This window comes from Mobula birostris, chromosome 10, assembly GCF_030028105.1.
Source record: "Mobula birostris isolate sMobBir1 chromosome 10, sMobBir1.hap1, whole genome shotgun sequence".
Classification (NCBI taxonomy): domain Eukaryota; kingdom Metazoa; phylum Chordata; class Chondrichthyes; order Myliobatiformes; family Myliobatidae; genus Mobula; species Mobula birostris.
The window spans coordinates 10973872-10992931 of NC_092379.1; the positions used below are offsets into that span (position 1 = coordinate 10973872).

The following is a 19060-nucleotide window of genomic DNA, read 5'->3' on the forward strand; positions in this document are numbered from 1 at the left end:
TCCCATCACACACTCCCAGGACAGGGACAATGTGGGTTAGATACAGAGTGAAGCTCCCTCTACACCGTCCCATCACACACTCCCAGGGCAGGGACAACATGGGTTAGATACAGAGTGAATCTCCCTCTACACTGTCCCATCACACACTCCCAGGACAGGGACAGTGTGGGTTAGATACAGATTGAAGCTCCCTCTACACCGTCCCATCACACACTCCCAGGGCAGGGACAACATGAGTTAGGTACAGAGTGAATCTCCCTCTACACTGTCCCATCACACACTCCCAGGACAGGGACAGTGTGGGTTAGATACAGAGTGAAGCTCTCTCTACACTGTCCCATCACACACTCCCAGGGCAGGGACAACATGGGTTAGATACAGAGTGAATCTCCCTCTACACTCTCATACAGCACCGGTTAAATATGGAGTCATAGAAAAGTACAGCACACAACCAGGCCCTTCGGCCCACCTAGTCCACCTCAAACCCCTTAAACTGCCTACTCCCATCGACCTGCACCAGGACCGTAGCCCTCAATACCCCTATCATCCACGTACCTGTCCAAACTTCTCGTAGACATTGAAATCGAGCTCTCATGCCCCACTTGTGCTGGCAGCTCGTACCATACTCTCAGAGTGAAGAAGTTTCCCCTTAAGCATTTCACCTTTCACCCTTAACCCATGACCTCTGGTTGTAGTCCCACCCAACCTCAGTCGGAAAAGCCTGCTTGCATTTACCCAATCTATACCCCTCATAATTTTGTGTCCCTCTACCAAATCTCACCCCACCCCCAGTCTTCTGCGTTCTAGGGAATAAAGTCCTAACCTGTTCAATCTTTTCTTATAACCCAGATCTTCCAGATCCGGCAACAATCTTGTAAATTTTCTATGTACTCTTTCAACCTTATTGACATCTTTCATGCAGGCAGGTGACCAAAACCGCACACGATACTCCAAATTAGGCCTCACCAACGTCTTGCATAGAGGGAATGTCCATCAGCATTTTCCCACCACATCCTCGCAGGGTAGAAAGAACACACGTTAGAAACAGAGTAAAACTTTCAGGAGCATTGCTCCCCACAAGTGGCAACCCAGGTGGATGGGGCAGTAATGAAAACATACAGCACCTCGCCTGGACTGGTCACTGCGTTGAGAACCTAAGTCAGAAAGTCCCATTGCAAATTAAAACTCGGTTCGTCCTCATTTTGGAGTATTGGTTACCGCTCTAGAGACCGCACCATCGCAAGGATGTAGAGGCTTTGGAGAGGGTGCAGAAGAGGCTCACCAGGATGTCGCCTGGATTAGAGAGCATGTGCTATAAGGAGGTATCGGACACACTCCGGTGATTTTATTTACTCACTTACTGAGGTACAGCGGGGAATAGATCCTTTGAGTGGCCAATCCCCCAATTTAACCCCAGCCTAATCACGGGACAATTTACAATGACTAATTAACCTACTGACCAGGTCTTTGGACTGTGGGAGGAAACCAGAGCACCCGGAGGAAACCCACGCGGTCACAGGGAGAACGTACAAACTTCTCAAAGGCAGCGGCGGGAATTGAACCCCGGTCACTGGGTACTGTAAGGCAGTGGTCCCCAGCCTCCAGGCCGCGGATCGATACATGGCCGCGAAGCGTGCAGCGGTACAGCGGTGGCCGGGACGCACCCAGCACATCTTTAAGAAAAAAGCCGAAATAAACAAGCTAATTAATTAAGTGCCGCCCGGCACGTAAATGTCGGCCCAGATCGGGCAGCACCTAATTAATTAGCTTGTTTATTTCGGCTTTTTTCTTAAAGATGTGCTGGGTGCGTCCCGGCCACCGCTGCACCACTGAATGCTTCGCGGCCCGGAGGTTGGGGACCACTGGTGTAAAGCGTTGTGCTGACCACGACGCTGAGTGCCGGGACACGGCGGGGAGACTCGATATAAAGTAATTGGAGGCGTGGATAGGATAGAGTCTTTTCTCCCCAGGGGGACACGCCAGCTGTTCAAGAGAGCACAGATTCAAGGCGACGGGAATTGTTTAAAGGAGACTTGCGTGGCAAGTTTCATTTTGGGAGAGAGTGGCAGGTGCCTGGAACACCCTGAGAGGGGAGGTGGCGGACGAGATGGGATCAGGTAGGTTTTAGAGACAAAACACACAGAATGCAGGAGGAACTCAGCGGGCCAATGCAGCGTCCATTGAGAGAAATAAAGCCAAGATTAGGAGGGGAAAAGTCATGGATGTTTCGGGCCGAGGCCCTCCATCAGGACTGGGAAAGGAAGTGGGAAGAAGCCAGAATAAGAAAGTGGAGTGGAGCAGTAGGAGTACAAGCTGGAAGGTGACAGGTGGAGGACGGGCCTACGATGGTGCCCATGGCTACTCCTTGGGTTGGGAGAAAGCAGGAGGAGGCGAAAGAGAAGTTGTTGAGGGTGGGGACCATTTCCCCCGGACAGAAGAAGGTGGTAACGAAGTTGTTGAGGGTGGGGACCATTTCCCCCAGACAGAAAAAGGTAGTAGTGAAATTGTTGAGGGTGGGGACCATTTCCCCTGGACAGGAGAAGGTGGTAGTGAAGGGGAACTGGTCGGGTCCGCAGTCTGGAAAGAAGTGGAGATCTTTGAGGCCTTCCTGATGTGAGGTAGAAGTGTCTAGGGACTGGACGTCCGTAGTGAAAATGGGGTGATCGGGACCAGAGAACTTGAAGTGATTGAAGAGTCCGAGTGTGTGAAGGGTCACAGATGCAGGTGGGAAGGGACAGGCATACAGGCGGGCACAGAATGGAGGGATACAGACCACGTGCATGGTGGTGGGATTAGATTAGCACCAGGGTCAGTAAGGCATAGATGGGCCGAAGATCCCGCCATTCTGTTCGATTTTCTATCAAAGCTACTTTTAGAGCCAGAGTCAGAGAAAAGTAAAGCACAGAAACATGCCCTTCAGCCCATCTAGTCTGTGCTGAAACCATTTAAACTGCCTACTCCCAATGACCTGCACTGGGACCACAGCCCTCCATACCCCTACCGTCCATGTACCTACCCAAACTTCTCTTAGACGTTGAAATTGAGCTCGCATGCACCACTTGTGCTGGCAGCTCACTCTGCTCTCTCACCACCCCTCTGAGTGAAGTAGTTTTTCCACATGTTCTCTTTAAACTTTTCACCTTTCACCTTTAACCCATGACCTCTGGTTGTGGTCCCACCCAACCTCAGTGGGGGGAAAAAAAACCTGCTTGCATTTACCCTGTTGATACCCCTCATAATTTTGTACATGGCTATCAAATCTTTCCTTGCCCCTGACTCCCCATCGCCAGCGGACTTGCCTGATAAACAAGCTTCAGCATTATCCGGCCATTTTTTCCCTTCTTTCTCACTGAAGAGGGGAAGTTGGTGACCCGTGATAACGTGGAGGCCAGTGCATTCGGCTCCCCGGAGGCCGGCTCTACTTCTGGGCCTAACAGCCTGCCCCAGCGACAAATGAAACCGCAGAGCAGCTGCTCGAAGATCGGTGATAGAAGTACTGTGAGTCCTGGTTAATTGGGACACATCCGGACCAGTACAGTCAGGCACCCCAATTAGCCAAAGTTTCATGGAAATACTTAAAAAGGTATAAAAATTACAAACTACCATTTAACTGAGTAACAATAAAATAAAGGCATCTGTTAGTCTTACGAGACCATGGATCTGCACCTGGAAAGTCTTCACTGTCCAGGGTACAGGCCTGGGCAGGGTTGTATAGAAGACCGGCAGTTGCCCATACTGAAAGTCTCCCCTCCCCACGACACCGATGTTGTCCAAGGGAAGGGCATTAGGACCCATACAGCTTGGCACCGGTGTTGTCGCAGAGCAATGTGTGGTTGCCTGGCTCAAAGACACAACACGTTCCCTCGGCTGGGGCTCGAACTCACAACCTTTGGGTCCCTAATCCAATGCCTTAACCACCTGGCCACGTGCCCACATAGTAACTGAGTAACAAATTATGTATTTAAATGACATACAGAACAAATTAGAACACGACCAACACTACTACAGTACTAAAACTATATTAGTTCCTAATTCATGGAGGAATTCATCCAGTTTACACTGCCGTGATCTTTTGATTGACTACAAATGAACCAAAAAAAAAATTGGCATAGACGCCTAGTGTAGATAATGCACTGCCTTCATGCAATGCTTCCAATGATTGCAACATCTAAATCTTCGTTTTCATTGTAACATTCAAGGTAACTGTCAACACCTTCAAATTCTTCATAGTTCCTAACTTACTGAAGTAGGAAAATCATTTCACTCCTGGCCGTTTGTGGCACCACCAGGCCTGAATGCTTGAAACCGCAGTGAGCAAAACAGTTCTTATTTCTCGCCAGCTATCAATGACAAAAGTCTCTGCTCTTTGAATAGAAGCACATGCAACCAGCCCCATTTAAAAACTGTTAGCTCGAAGCGCAGGGTGGTGTCTAACAGCCACTAATGCAGTTTCTAATGCTAGTTAGAAATTGTTCGGCAACAATCTCTTGTCCCAATTAAGCAGCTTGGTGTCCCAAATAAAAGAAGGGGATCTTGGCTATTTTCTCCATTTGCTTATGTTCTTTGAGGGTGAGCTGCTGCCCCGATTAACCAGAATCAACTGTACCTGTGTTTTCAAATGCACAAACTGTCTCCAACCCCAGCCTTCCCTGAGAGCTTTGAGCTTACAGGACAAAACAGGTCACGGGCACACAGTTGCTGCCTGCTTCACGCTCTCTCCTTCACAACCCATTTCTCTTCACCCCATCAGCGTGTCATTCCCTGCCCGCTCTCTGCCTCATCTAAACCGCGTCTCTCCAAGGCACGACCGCAGCCTCCCCCTTCCTCCGCGCCCCCCCCCACCACCAACAACCCTGTGTGGACTTGGAGCCAAACGCAGTCAACGTTCCAGCCACCATTCATCACCCAGCTCAGAGGAGGCCATTCGGCCCATTTCAAACCCTCTTCGGTCCTAGACTTCTGCCGACGCGGACCCTGGTTGGGCGGCCCCAGCTCTACCTCCAGCAGCAGCTTCCGGGCGGCACCTCGCTCGTGGTCAAACGTGTCCTCGACGCCCCACCAGTCCCCGCAGCCTCACCCCTACAGTCCTTGCTGAGTCCCCTCCATTCTGTTCTCCTCCACCTCCTCCCAGTATCCCTGTTCCAAAGGAAAATTCCTCAGGCTAGCTCCTTAAAAGTTCAATGTAACTTTTGTATCAAAGTATGAATGCGTCGTCATATCCTACCCCGAGATCCATTTTCCTGCAGGCATTCACAGTAAGACAGAGAAATACAGCAGAATCAATGAAAAACGACACAAAGACTGACAAGCAATAACAATATTAATAATAATTAAGTATATGGCTCCTTAAGGTTGTTATACCCGGGGGTGGTAATGGGGTCAAGTTCCCTCTACCTATTAAATGCTCCCAATGGTGTGCACCTCAAATAGCCTCTGACAGCCAAGTCCAGCTCCAGGCCTTCACGTGTGGCTTAGCTACGAAGCCCGGTGGAACTGTTCCTTCTGACAGGAGAAGGGGCGAAGGTGGGTCTCTGGTGCCTTAAAACCAGTCGCTTCAGGCAGACGGGGCTCGTCAGCCGTGGTCGGCAGCTCATCGAGGGAGGAGGAAAACTCTGAGCTCAAGCCTCCGCTGCCTTGCGGCTGTACCCACTCATGGGCAGTGAACCAGAGGGAAAAGTCCGGAGCTGGACCCCCTAAGGCAGTCCCTCGTTGAGTTCAACCCCGACTGGCAACTCCTGTGATGCTGCTGGTGCCAAACTGTATCGGTCTCTGCCGTTCCTTTGGACTCAACAAATCTTCTACATTCGAAATACAGCCTTAACTTACTCAATGTTTCCTTGTAATTCAGGTCCTCCAGGTCTGGCAACATACTTCTAAATTTCCTCAGTACTATTTCAACCTTATTTATACCTTTCCTGCAGGTAGGTGACCAAAACGTCTATTCAAACTCCTCTCAATCTTCTACATTCCAAGGAATAAAGTCCTAACTTATCCAGCCTTTCCTCATCCTCAAGCCCTGGCAAGTTCCTTGAAAACTTTCTCTGCGCACTTTGAATCTTATTGACATCTTTCCTGTCGGTAGGTGACCAAAATTGCACACAATGCTCCAAATTAGGCCTCACCAACGTCTTAGACAACTTCAGCACAACATCCCATCTCCTGTACTCAGTACATCGGCTGATAACGGCCAGTGTGCTAAAGGCTTCCTTTATGACCCCGGTGAGTGAGGTCATCCGCGCCGGTTCAGGAGCCTGATTGGTTGAAGAATAGCGACCGTTCCTGAACCTGGGATCTAAGGCTCCTGTACCTCCTGCCTGATGGCTAAGAGCTAAACCTTTCAGTTCTGGCAACCTCCTCGTAAGCCCTCCCTGTAATTGCTGTATTACAATTGCATCCTTCCTGTGGTGCGTGACCGGTGTCTCAGCTTTGACCTCTCATCACCTTAGCCAATAAAGGAAATTAATTACCATCATGCTGAAGACATTTCTACTGGGACTTGCTGAGAATGTAACTGACTCACTGGGAATAATAATGCAGCATCGCTCACGTAGTAATCATCCCAGGAAATTCCTGGGAATTTTAGAACAGTACAGGCCCTTCAGCCCACAATGTTTTGCTGACCTTTAAGCAACTTGAAGACCACGCTAACCCTCCCATGTAGGCCTCAATTTTTCCTTCATCCAAAGTTCAAGGTAAATTTGGCAGAAGAATTTTTTTTTTTTAAAAGTGCAGACTATTTTCCAAATGGGGAGGAAATTCAAAAATCTGAGGTGCAAAGGGACTTGGGAGTCCTTGTGCAGGATTCCCTGAAGGTTGATTTGCAGGTTGAGTCCGTGGTGAGGAAGGCAAATGCAATGTTAGCATTCATTTCAAGAGGAGGAGAATATAAAAACAAGGATGTAATGTTGAGGCTTTATAAAGCACTGGTGAGACCTCACTTGGAGTATTGTGAGCAGTTTTGGGCCCCCTATCTACGAAAGGAGGCCCTGACATTGGACAGGGTTCAAAGGAGATTCATGAAAATGATTCCAGGATTGAGTGGCTTGTCATGTGAAGAGCATTTTTAATGGCTTTGGGCATGTATTCACTAGAATTCAGGAGAATGAAGGGATGACCTCATTTGAAAGCTATCAAATGGTGAAAGGCCTTGATAGAGTGGATGTGTAGAAGATGTTTCTTATGCTGGGGGAGGGTGAGGGTCCAAGACCACAGAACACAGACTCAGAATAGAGGGACTTCGATTTAGCACAGATACAAGGAGGAATCTCTTTAGCTAGAGTTGGTGAATCTGTGGAATTCATGGCTACAGGCAGCTGTGGAGGCCAATTCATTGGGTATATTTAAAGGGGAGATAGGTTCTTGATTAGTCAGGGCATGAAGGGATACGGGGAGAAGGCAGGAGACTGGGGCTGAGAGGAAAACCGGATCAGCCATGCTGGAATGGTAGAGCAGACCCGATGGGCCAAATGGCCTAATTCTGCTCTTTTGCTCTTTATTATCAAAGTACATATAGGTCACCATTTTACCACCTCAAGATTCATTTTCTTGTGGGCACACTCCACGAATCGACAGAACAATAACTAACAGAACTGATAAAAGACCGCCAAACGAGGGACCTCAGAGTGCAGTGAGCAACAAACCACGCAAACGTACAATAAGGAAGAAACAACAGCAATAACCGTCAAAAACATCAGCTGAAGGTGATTCCTGTTCCTACCGAAGAGCCTTTTAGACGTCCCTAATGTATCTGCCTCTCCCACCCCCTCAAGAGATGGGTTCCACACACACCCACCAAAAAAAACTACCTCAGACATCCCCCCCTTGAACAAGACCACAAGACATAGGAGCAGAATCAGGCCATTTGGCCCATCGAGTCTACACACAGAACTCAGCCAGTCAGTCAGCATCTAGGGAGGGGGATTAAAATGTGACAGTTGTGGGCTGAGATCCTTCACTATGAACAAATCTCTCCATTTTTCCTTGTTCCCTGCCTTTATTTCAGATGCCATTTCTCCCCCTCCCCCCCCCCCCTTAGGGTCAATGTTTTGGTCAATTCAGCCAGCTTCTACTACACCGAAAACACATAAATACCAGTCACTCATTGCTCAGCTGTGAGGAGCTGGTGAACAGTCAGTTCCCCCTGCGAGCCCACACGAGAAGCTGAGCAACTTTCTGTTGTGTCAGGACACTGTTTCCAGAAAAGGAAGCAGCGTTCTTGGGCCACGTCACTTGTTTAGCAGCTGATTCACTCTTGGCTTTCAGAGACCAAAGAAAATAAGTTGAAAATTCAGGAAACTCCACCAACTGAGGATTAATTCCCCTATGGTTAGAAGTTGCTACAGTTCGTTCCAGCTGAGGGGTCCAAGCTTTTGAAAGGTCCTGCCCTGGACAGGGTCCTTCCCTTGTTTTACTGAGGTCGCTATAGAGTCGCACAGCACAGTAGCAGGCCCCTCAGCCCATCTAGTCTGCTACGTACTATTAATCTGCCTAGTCCTATTGACCGGCACCTGGACGCACCTCAGGGGAGCTCAGCCCACTGCTCTACTCTCTCAACACTTGCGACCGCGTGGCAAGCAGTGGTGCCTCAGAAAGGCGGCGTCCATCATTAACGACATCCATCACCCAGGACCTGCCCTCTTGTCATTGTTACCGTCAGGGAGGAGGTACAGGAGCCTGATGACACACACTCAACGACTCAGGAACAGCTTCTTCCCCTCTGTCATCTGATTTCTGAACGGACATTGAACCCATGAACACTATATAACCATATAACAATTACAGCACGGAAACAGGCCATCTCGGGCCCTTCTAGTCCGTGCCGAACTCTTACTCTCACCTAGTCCCACCGACCTGCCCTCAGCCCATAACCCTCCATTCCTTTCCTGTCCATATATCTATCCAATTTAACTTTAAATGACAACATCGAACCTGCCTCAACCACTTCTGCTGGAAGCTCGTTCCACACAGCTAACACTCTCTGAGTAAAGAAGTTCCCCCTCATGTTACCCCTAAACTTTTGCCCTTTAACTCTCAATTCATGTCCTCTTGTTTGAATCTCCCCCACTTTCAATGGAAAAAGCCTATCCACGTCAACTCTATCTATCCCCCTCATAATTTTAAACACCTCTATCAAGTCCCCCCTCAACCTTCTACGTTCCAAAGAATAAAGACCTAACTTGTTCAACCTTTCTCTGTAACTTAGGAGATGAAACCCAGGTAACATTCTGGTAAATCCTCTCTGTACTCTCTCAATTTTGTTGACATCTTTCCTATAATTCGGTGACCAGAACTACCTCACTACTTTTTTAAAAATTTCTGTTTTTGCATTAATTATTTCACTATTTTACATATTTATTGCAATTTACAGTTTTTTTCTCTATTATTATGTATTGCATTGTACTGCTACCGCAAAGATAAAAAATTTCACGACATATGCCGGTGATATTAAACCTGATTTTGATTCCAGTTCTGGACCATAGCCCTCCACATCCCCTGCCACCCACGTACTTATCCAAATTTGTCTTTACTGTTGAAACTAAACCTGCATCCACCAATTTAGCAGGCAGCTCAATCCACACTCTCACCATCCCCTGAGTGAAGAAGTTTCCCCTCATGTTCCCCTTAAACTTCTCACCTTTCACCCTTAACCCATGACCCCTGGTTGTAGAATCACCCAATCTCAGTGGGGAAAGAAGCCTGCTTGCATTGACCCTATCTATACCCCTCATAATTTTGTAAACCTCTATCAAATCTCCTCTCAATCTCCTACGCTCCAGGGAATAAACTCTGAACCTATTCAAACCTTTCCCCGTAACTCAGGTCTTCAAGTCCCCGCAAAACATCCTTGTAAATTTTCCCTTATTGACAACTTTCCTGTAGGTAGGTGACTAAAACTGCACACAGTGCTCCAAATTAGGCCTCGCCCAAGTCTTGTACAACCTTAACTTGTGTTTTTGAGTAAAACGTGACCACCATCAGAGTGGGAACACCAAAGATGGGCTGGGGGCAATGGTGCTGCCTCACAATGCCCTCACCAAAGCTTATGTCCATGATGGGGCAATTAGAACGAGATGCAGCAGTCCAGATGCTGCCTAACCCGAGCCTTGTAAGGTTGCAACTGACCCTTCAGGTCTTGAACTCAGTGCCTTGATGTGCCAAATGGATTTCTTTGGTCTAACAATATATTTTTTTAAATATTGGGTATTTGTTATTCAGCTGCAAGGATGTCCCAGGCTTGCAGTTGCTACCTCGCAGTTCTTAGTCTCCTAGGAAATCCAAGAGGAACCAAGCAAATGCTCAGGGTACCAACGGAGCACTTTACGCCACAAGTTCAACACCAAATAAAAATTAAGCACAATTCTGCATGGACACTGGAAATCTGAAATAGAAACAGAAACAAAAAGCTGAACAAATGGGAACATTACCAATACCACTACAGTACTATAAAGCTGGGTACGAGTTCCCAATAGTTATCGATGGAGCAATTCATCCAGTGTTTGCTGCCGAGTTCTTTTGCCCGACTGTCAAAAGAACAAAGTCAGCCCAGCCACCTAGTGTAGATAATGGACTGCCTCCATACAACGCTTTCCACGACTGCATCCTCCAAATCTTCATTTTCATTGTAACATTCAAGATGATTGTCGATACCTTCAAATTCTTCGTAGTTCCTAACTTGTTGAAGGAATGAAATAGTTTTACTTTCACTCCCGGCTGTTTCTGGCATCTCCACACCTGAATGCTTGAAACCACAGTGAACAAAACGGTTCCAGGTTGTCTTACTGCTTATTTCTCACCAACTATCAGTGACAAAATCACTGCATTTTCAACACAAACATATACAACTGACACTATTTAAAAACTGTTTGCTCCAAGCACTGAGTCTAACAGCCATACAAGTGGACACCCAACACTGGGACTGGTGGGGCGGTTGGGGGGGTGGGGGGAGGTCTCTCAGTGGATGGCCTGGTAGGATGTCCATTTGCAAGTCCAGGCAGCGGGCTGTCGAGGGCCGTGTCCAAGCCGACTGCCTGCCCCTCGTCTAAGGCTACATTCGTGCCAGGACGTCCTTGGAGAGGGAGCACGTGACCATTATGAGTGCAGTGAGGCATTTCCAGGAATGGTGCCCCCCCCCAGGGAAATGAGTGCATTATGAATGGTATAACTGTGTTTTAATTTGAACTCACTGACTGTATTGTAACCCCTGACCTTTGTATGTCATTTGTACTTGAATAAAGTTTTGTACGTTTGTAGAAAATAACAGCACACGACTGAGACTAATTAGAAACTGTTCAGCAACAGCCTCCTGTCCCAATTAAGCAGCGGATAAAAAATAAACACAAAGTGAATTCCCATGCAACACACACACACACACACAAAATGCTGGAGAACTCACTCAGCAGGTCAGGAAATGTATAGATAGCCGATGTTTGGACAACGCCATCTTCAGGGGTAAGGGGGGGGGGAAGGATGTCAGAATAAAATAGTGGGGTAGTGTGGGGGGGTAGGGGAAGAGGTTGGCTGAAAAGGTGATGGGTGAAACCAGGTGGGTGGGAAAGTTCAAGGCTGGAGAAGAAGGAATCTGATAGGAGAGGAGAGCGGACAGCAGGAGAAAGGGATACTCAAGAATACTCAAGGGGAAGGAATAGGTAAAAAGTCAAAGAGGAGAATGGTGGTGGGGGGGGGAATTTTGTTTACTGGAAGGAGAAGTCGATATTCATGCCATCAGTTTGGATGCTACCCAGACAGAATACAAGGTGTTGGCACAAGGGGGGGGATAATGGATAGGCACTTTGGATTGGGAATGGGAATGGGATTGTAAATGTTTGGCCACAGGAGCTTCCCCGTGTGCAGGATGGAGTGGAGAAAGCAGTCCCTTGGCTTACGTCAGGTCTCACCAATATAGAGGAGGCCGCACAGGGAGCGCCGGACTCAGCAGTCTTGCCTCAGCTGGAAAGGTCTGCCTGGCTGTTTTCTCGGTCAGTGTGTGTTCCTTAAGAGTTGCCCCAAACAAGCTGTCGCCCGAGGTTGATCGATGGCCCAGTCAACCAGAATCCACTGTACACCTCCTCAAGACCAACACCGAATTTCACAACTTCAAAAAGTCAGCGTTTTCACAGAGATGCTTGGCAGATGCAGCGTCCTTTTGATCTTGTCAGATAACAATCCCAATTCGCGAAATGACACCTCTGTGACTGACCTTTTAACCTTTCATTGCCCAGCTCACTCGGGCCATTACCGCTTTTTAACATTTCATCTCTCTCACCTTCCTTCCACCCTTTTTTCTTCTCTTTCATCACCCTTTCCTTGGTATTGTAGGATGTATTTACGTCTGGGTTTTTTTCCCCCTTCCCTCCTCCGGTCTTTGGCCTGAAATATTAATTCTGTTTCTCTCTCCACAGAAGATGCCCGAGCTGCCGTGGGATGTCTACAGTCACCTTGTCTCCCCAGTTACTGCTAGGTCTCACTCACACACACACACACACACACTCACACACACACACTTCTATTTGATATGAGAGAATGGATACAGTCTACAACCTGAAATTCTTACTCTTCACAGACATCCACAAAACATAAGAAACCTCAAAGAGTGACTGGAAAGAGTAGACCCCCAAAGCCCCAGTCCACACACAAGCAGTGGCAAAAGCATCAGCCCCCCCCCCCCACTCTTGCTCCAGCAAAAGCACTGACACCCAATCCCCACCCCACCAAGCTCCCGAAGAGACCGTAACTGGAATCCCAACAATTTGACATCTCAGACAGTTTCAGCTCTCACTAACGAGGGAGAGAGAGAGAGAAAGAGATATCGCTTCTGCCACTGCGAGAAGGGAGGCCAACAGTTTGCCGTTTCGATATCACGCTCCACCGCGTCGCGACCAGACCTTTCTGGGAAAGCGCCACGTTCACTGAGTCCCGCCGGGATGAGTCAGGCTTGATTAGCGCTCAAAGGAGAGCGCGTGCCCGTGGAGTGCCGTTCTCCGCCTTCGGAGTGCGGGAGAGCGCGACACGGTCAAGGAAGCCACTTGTGTGATCAGCAGGGCAAAGCAGGAAATGGTGTGAGTGCATGTGTGTGTGTGTGTGTGAGAGAGAGAGAGAGAGAGAGAGAGAGAGAGAGAGAGAGAGAGAGAGAGAGACCAACTTGCGCACAGCAAGATCCCACAGACTGCAGCGAGGCTGGCTGAGTGAGTCGTAGCCAGGACTGGGGAGGGAGATGAGGGAGTCCCTCCATTTGCCGGTGGCCAACAATTTCAATTTCAATTCCAATCCCCATTCCAACACGTCGGTCCAGGTTCTCCCGTCCCGCCCCGATGAGGCCTCTCTCGGGTGGAGGAGGAACACGTCATGTCCTGTCTAGGTAGCTTCCATCTTGATGCTTTAAACATAAATTTCCCCTTCCTATAATTTTCTCTTTCTCTCCCCCCCCCGCCATTTCTTCTATTCCCCACTCTGGCCTCTTACCTCCTCCCCACACCCTCAGTGCCCCTCTTCCTTTCCTTTCTCCCACGGTCCCCTCTCCTCCCTCATCAGATTCCTTCCTCTCCAGCCCTTGACCTTTCCCATCCCACTGGCTTCACCGATCACCTTCTCGCTCGTCTTCGTTCCCCTCTCCCCCACCTTTATATTCCGGCGACCTCTCCCTCCCTTTCCGGTCCTGGTGAAGGGTCTCGGCCCAAAAAGTGAACCGCTTATTCCTCTCCATAGGAGCTACTGGACCTGCAGAGTTCCTTCAGTATTTTGTGTCTCTGTGTTTGTGTGTGTTGCTCTGGATTTCCAGCATCTGCAGAATCTCCTGTGTTCATGATATCCTCCATTCTTCCCCCTTCACACCTTCTCTTCTTACCGGCCCATCACCTCCCTCAGGTGCTCCTCTCCCTCCTTTTCTTCCGTGGTCGTCTCTCCTCTCCTATCAGATTCCCCCTTCTCCAGCCCTGTATCTCTTTCACCGACCAACTTCCCAGCTCTTTACTTCATCCCTCCCCCCTCCCAGTTTCACCTATCACCTACCACCTTGTACTTCTTCCCCACCTTCTTATTCTGACTTCTTCTCCTCTCCTTCGCAGTCCTGAAGAAGGGTCTCGGCCCGAAACGTTGACGGTTTACTCCTTTCCACAGATGCTGCCTGGCCTGCTGAGTTCCTCCGGCATTTCGTGTGAGTGGAGGCAGGGCTTAGGAGTAACGATGGTGCCTAACGCCGACTCCTTTGCTTGTCTCTTCGGAAACAGCTCTGTTTCTACCTTTAATATCTTTATTTTTTCCCTTTCAGGGTTCTTTTGCAGACCCTGACCTGCAGTTACACGCAGGCTTTGGTTCTTTGCGGGAATGGGGCCCGTTCTCGGGGTTTCACGACTGGTCGCTATTCGACATGCCAAGGATTTGGCCTGAGAGTCTCGACCATGTCTGGAAGCCTAAGACCTCGGGGCTCTGGAGGTGGACGGATCGGGGGTCAGTGTCTTGGCAGGAGACTCGTGTGTCATCGGGGAGGCCAGGAAATCTTTCGCTGTGGACCCGAAGAGGTCCTTGCGATCTTCGGACGCAGAGCTCGGAAAAAGCGATGAAATGGACTTTTAACATTGTAAACCAGCGGGTTGCTGTTGTGAAAATGGGGGCACCTCCCTCTGAGAGAGAGAATCTGCGGCTTGTCGAATTTCGGATGAAATGTGAAGTCATTTGGGTAACTTTGGTCTGTGTCTTTGCTATTGCTTAGCACATGCTTGGGCTCGGTGATGGTACCAATGCGCGTTTATTTTTGCTGGTGGGGGGGGATCTGTTGCGCGCTGCCGCTTACACGTGGGAGGGGGGAGCTGGGGGGCAGCTTTGGGTTCTCACGTTTAACCGTCATTCATTCTCTGGGGCACTCCTCTGTTTTCATGGATGTTTTGCAAAGAAAAAGCATTTCAGGATGTACGTTGTATACATTTCCCTGACATAAAGTTTGACCCTTGAACCTTTGTGTTTTTCTGGACGCACAGCTGGTTTCGTGCACAGTGAGGGACTGTCCCAGGACAGGGAGAAGGGATAATGGGACAGTTGAGGCAGCCTGATCACCAAGATGTAAGTGACGGAGAAATTCCCGGAAACACCAGAAGAAAACAGATTGGGAGAGTTTCCGTTAAGTACGCAGAAAGGAAATGGGAATCCCATTCAGAGATAAAATGGGGAACACAGAACCCGCAAAGGAATTAAACAAGTACTTTTTTGTCCATCTTTACGGAGAAAGACACACAATAAAAACACACAGAAATACCAGAAAACCAAGCGTATTGTGGAATAGAGGAAATGAAAGAAAAGTATACGAGTCAAGAAATCTTGCTTAAGAAGGTGATGAATCAGAAAATTGATAAGCCCCAAGGAGATGGTGATTAACTTTGCAGAACGCTGAGGACGGGGGTTATGGAAGTAGCAGATGGCTCGGTTAACATCCTCCAAAGCCCTGTGGATTCTGGAGACCGCAAAGAAAATGGGACCCCACTATTTCAGAAACAAGAGGGGCCACGGGACGGTGCGGTAGTGTAGCGGTTAACACAACGCTTTACAGTGCGGTCGATCAGAGTTCGATTCCCACCGCCGTCCGAGGGGAGTTTGGACGTTCGCCCCCATTAGCGCATAGGTTTCCTCCGGGTGCTCTGGTTTCCTCCCACAGTCCAAAGACTGTATTTATATTTATTGTGTTTTTTTTATACTGTATCAGATCTGGAGTAACAAGAAATGGCATGAAACCGTCCTGAATTCTTGAAGCCAGCAGAGATGAAGGGAACTGGTGATGAGGTGTCTTGAAGAAGGCTTTCATGTTCGATTCCACACAAGAGGTGATAAACAGGGTTGGAGCACGTGGGACAGGAGGCAGTATACTGACGTATGGGTGGTGGGGAAGTGATCGTCCCCCAACAAAGGAGGTGTGAGGGGCTCCTTCCCTCCACTGGCCTGCAGGTCACCGTTGGGCAAGGTGTAGCACCTGCTTAGCCCCCCGATCAGGGTCATGTGAAGCCATGGGAGCAGGTGGAGCATAATCACAAGTCCTGGTTACGCGACCACTGTCAGCAGGCAGACAATCTCCGAAGAGTATTGATAATGGCTGGGGTCACCCGCCTTGTAAAGACACTGCCCAGAAAGTGGCAATGGCAAACCATTTCTGTAGAAAAATTTGCCAAGAACAATTATGGTCATGGAGACCATGATCGCCCAGTTCAGATGACATGGCGCATAATGATGATGTCATACAACATGGCGCATTATGATGATGATGATTATACTGATACAGATTGCCAGTTAATGGACTGATAAAAGACAAAGAGTTGAAATAAACTCCCTAGAGAGCAGGAGAATGAGAGGAGATCTAATAAAGGTATACAGATTTATGAGGGGTATAAATAGGGTGACCTCCAAGAGGGCTACAACGTTGTCGTTGGGTTTGGAGGCTTGCGTGCCTCAATGACCCGGAGATCTACATCAGTTGGAGTCAGGGCTGTGTGGTGAATGCAGATGATAACTGAGCATCCTCTGATCCTCTGAACTGGCCTGTCTCGAGTTTGACCCTTCCAAGGGCCAAAGCACAAAGGGTCACCCATGCCAAACAGGTCAAAGGGTAGAGGTCAGATTAAGAGGGATCCACCAGCACTCCAGGTTCGGGGGTTCAGCTCGGGGCTAACAACCCTGACTGGTCAAACAAGAAACATTGTGACGGAAACAGCAATGAAGAATCCTTCTACATCTGAGTGTGACGGTATTCCTGAGTCTCCACCCGGGACTTGCATGACTGACAGTGGTGAAAACCGAGCTGCTGACACGATGAAGGAAGTCCTGGTCCTCCACTGCTGCCCTATACCACCAGCATTGTAACGGGCAGTAGACAGAGAGGGATAGGGTGAGCACATGCCGTCTTTTCCCACTCTGGTTGCGTAGTCTAGAAATAGAGGTCATGGGTTTAGGGTGAAAGGTGACATATTCAAGACGACTACGAGGGGAAACGTCTTCGCTCAGAGAGTGGTTCGAGTGTGCCAGCAGAAGTGGGTGTTGCAGGTTCAATTGTAACGTTTAAGGGAAGCTTGGATGGCTACATAGATGAGAGGGATGTGGTCCGAGTATGGGCAGATCACAGGCCGGGTGAACCAAAGGGCCTGGTTCTACACTTGAAAAGCTCTAGAACTCAAGACAGACCAGTTCAGAGGATCAGAGGATGCTCAGTTATCATCTGCATTCACCACACAGCTAGCGTTGCAGTTGGCCTAACACCTTTCAGTGCCAGCGATCTGGTTTCAATTCCTGCCGCTGTCCGCTTGCGCCTTCTTCCCGTGCCCGTGCAGCTTTCCTCTGGGTGCTCCGGTTTCCTCCTGCATTCCAAAGGCGTATGGATTAGGGTCCTCAAGCTGTTGGCGCCGGAAGCACGGTGAAAACTCACGGGCACATCCTCGGACTGCGCTGGTCGTTGACGCAAGTGACACATTTCACTGCATGTTTCGATAGTTCAATGCACATGACAAATAAAGCTAATCTTCATCTTTAAAAACATTCTTTATCAGATGAATAGGTTTCTTGATAGTGAGGGATAAGGGTCGGTGGCACAAGGGCGCTTTTGGGGTTAGCACATACAGGAAGTTTCTTCAACCAATCTTCAGATCTGAATATGGACTGTAGTTTAAATTTAAAATGCATCTCTGAACAATGGGTTCCTAAAGGTTGTGAACTGCAGCTCATTGGAAGGTCAGACAAATCACTTTGCTTGTCTGTAGTGTGGGTGAGAAGGGGGAGGTGTGAAAGTTGTACGTAATTCAAGGGAAGCATTGTAGATACATTGTAAATACAGAGTTGTCCTTTGATCTTCGGCATACAAAATGTCACATAGTGTTGGGCTGAGCAGGCCTCTTCCTCCGAAAGGATCTCAATATGATGCCGGCTATGTCTCGTTTTGTGGAATAAAAGATTACTTCAAATCTACCAGCTGCATCTCTCCAGTAACTTTGTTCACATTACAATATAAATGGTGCTGAGACAGAAGACGTGCCATTGTAATGTTGAAAGGAGGAACAAGTGCAGGCCTGATTCAGCCTCCTACGCCTATCACTTACATTCTTAAATAGCTCTCCTTGTAGTATTGAAGAGTAATCATACTGAGAACTGCCAATACGTTGGGAAATTCATCCACAAACATCTCCCAGTCAACACAGATAACATGAGTCACTATTTACTCCACAGACAGACAGCACTCACCCCGCACAAAGACTGAACAGTTTGTTTTTTGCTTCTATCAGCCCCGTAACGGCGCAAGACAAGGACGCCAGCCTCTCTCTGACTCAACTCGGCGATCAATCTCCAAGAGGCCAGTGGACACCAGAGGCGGAACTGAACAGGTGAAGTTTCCGGGGTGGGGCGATGGGAGGAGTAAGGACATTCAATGACCCCGAGCTCACGTTGTTCAGTACGCCAAGCTGTGTGCCCTGTGGAAAGTATCTTAGTGCTTCCTCTTGGGGAGGTGGGAATTGAAACCAAAACCCCAAGTGCATGAGTTCGCAAAGCAAAGACAAGCAGAGCAGCTGCCCCCCGACCAAATATCACCCAAAATCTTCATCAGGTTGGGAATCATATCGGACCCCTCTGGGATCTGAGAGTAGAGAACACAAACAAGTACAGGAGAGGCCATTCAGCCCACAATGCTGTGCTGATCTCGATGCTAGTTCATACTATATGCCGTCATGCTGCATATCATCCATACCTCTCCATTTCCTCATGTTCTTATGTCTACCTAAAAGTTTCTTAAACTCTGCCAAACTGCCCGTTTCCACTACTACCCTGGTAACCTATCCCAGGCACCCACCATGCCCTGCATAAAAACTTTGCCCATCACACTGTCTTTAAATTTCCCCACTCCAACCTTTAAAGCATGTCTTCTGGTGTTTGACATTTCCTATCCTGGGGAAAAGAGTCTTAAGACTCCCATAACTTAAAAAAAAACTCTATCAGGTCTCTCCTCAGCCTGTTCTAAGGTAGGGGCTCCCCACCCATTTTATGCCATTAACCGAGGGGTTAGTGGACCTCAGATTGGAAACCTCTGGCCTGATGAGAGCAA

General features: G+C 48.6%; 1 protein-coding gene across 1 annotated transcript in view; it reads right to left on the reverse strand.

Moving 5' to 3' along the window:
* Nucleotides 1-19060, reverse strand: part of LOC140203815 (transforming growth factor beta-1 proprotein-like) — an 83614-nt gene that overhangs the window by 55262 nt on the left and 9292 nt on the right. The gene's annotated exons all lie outside the window — the stretch shown is intronic.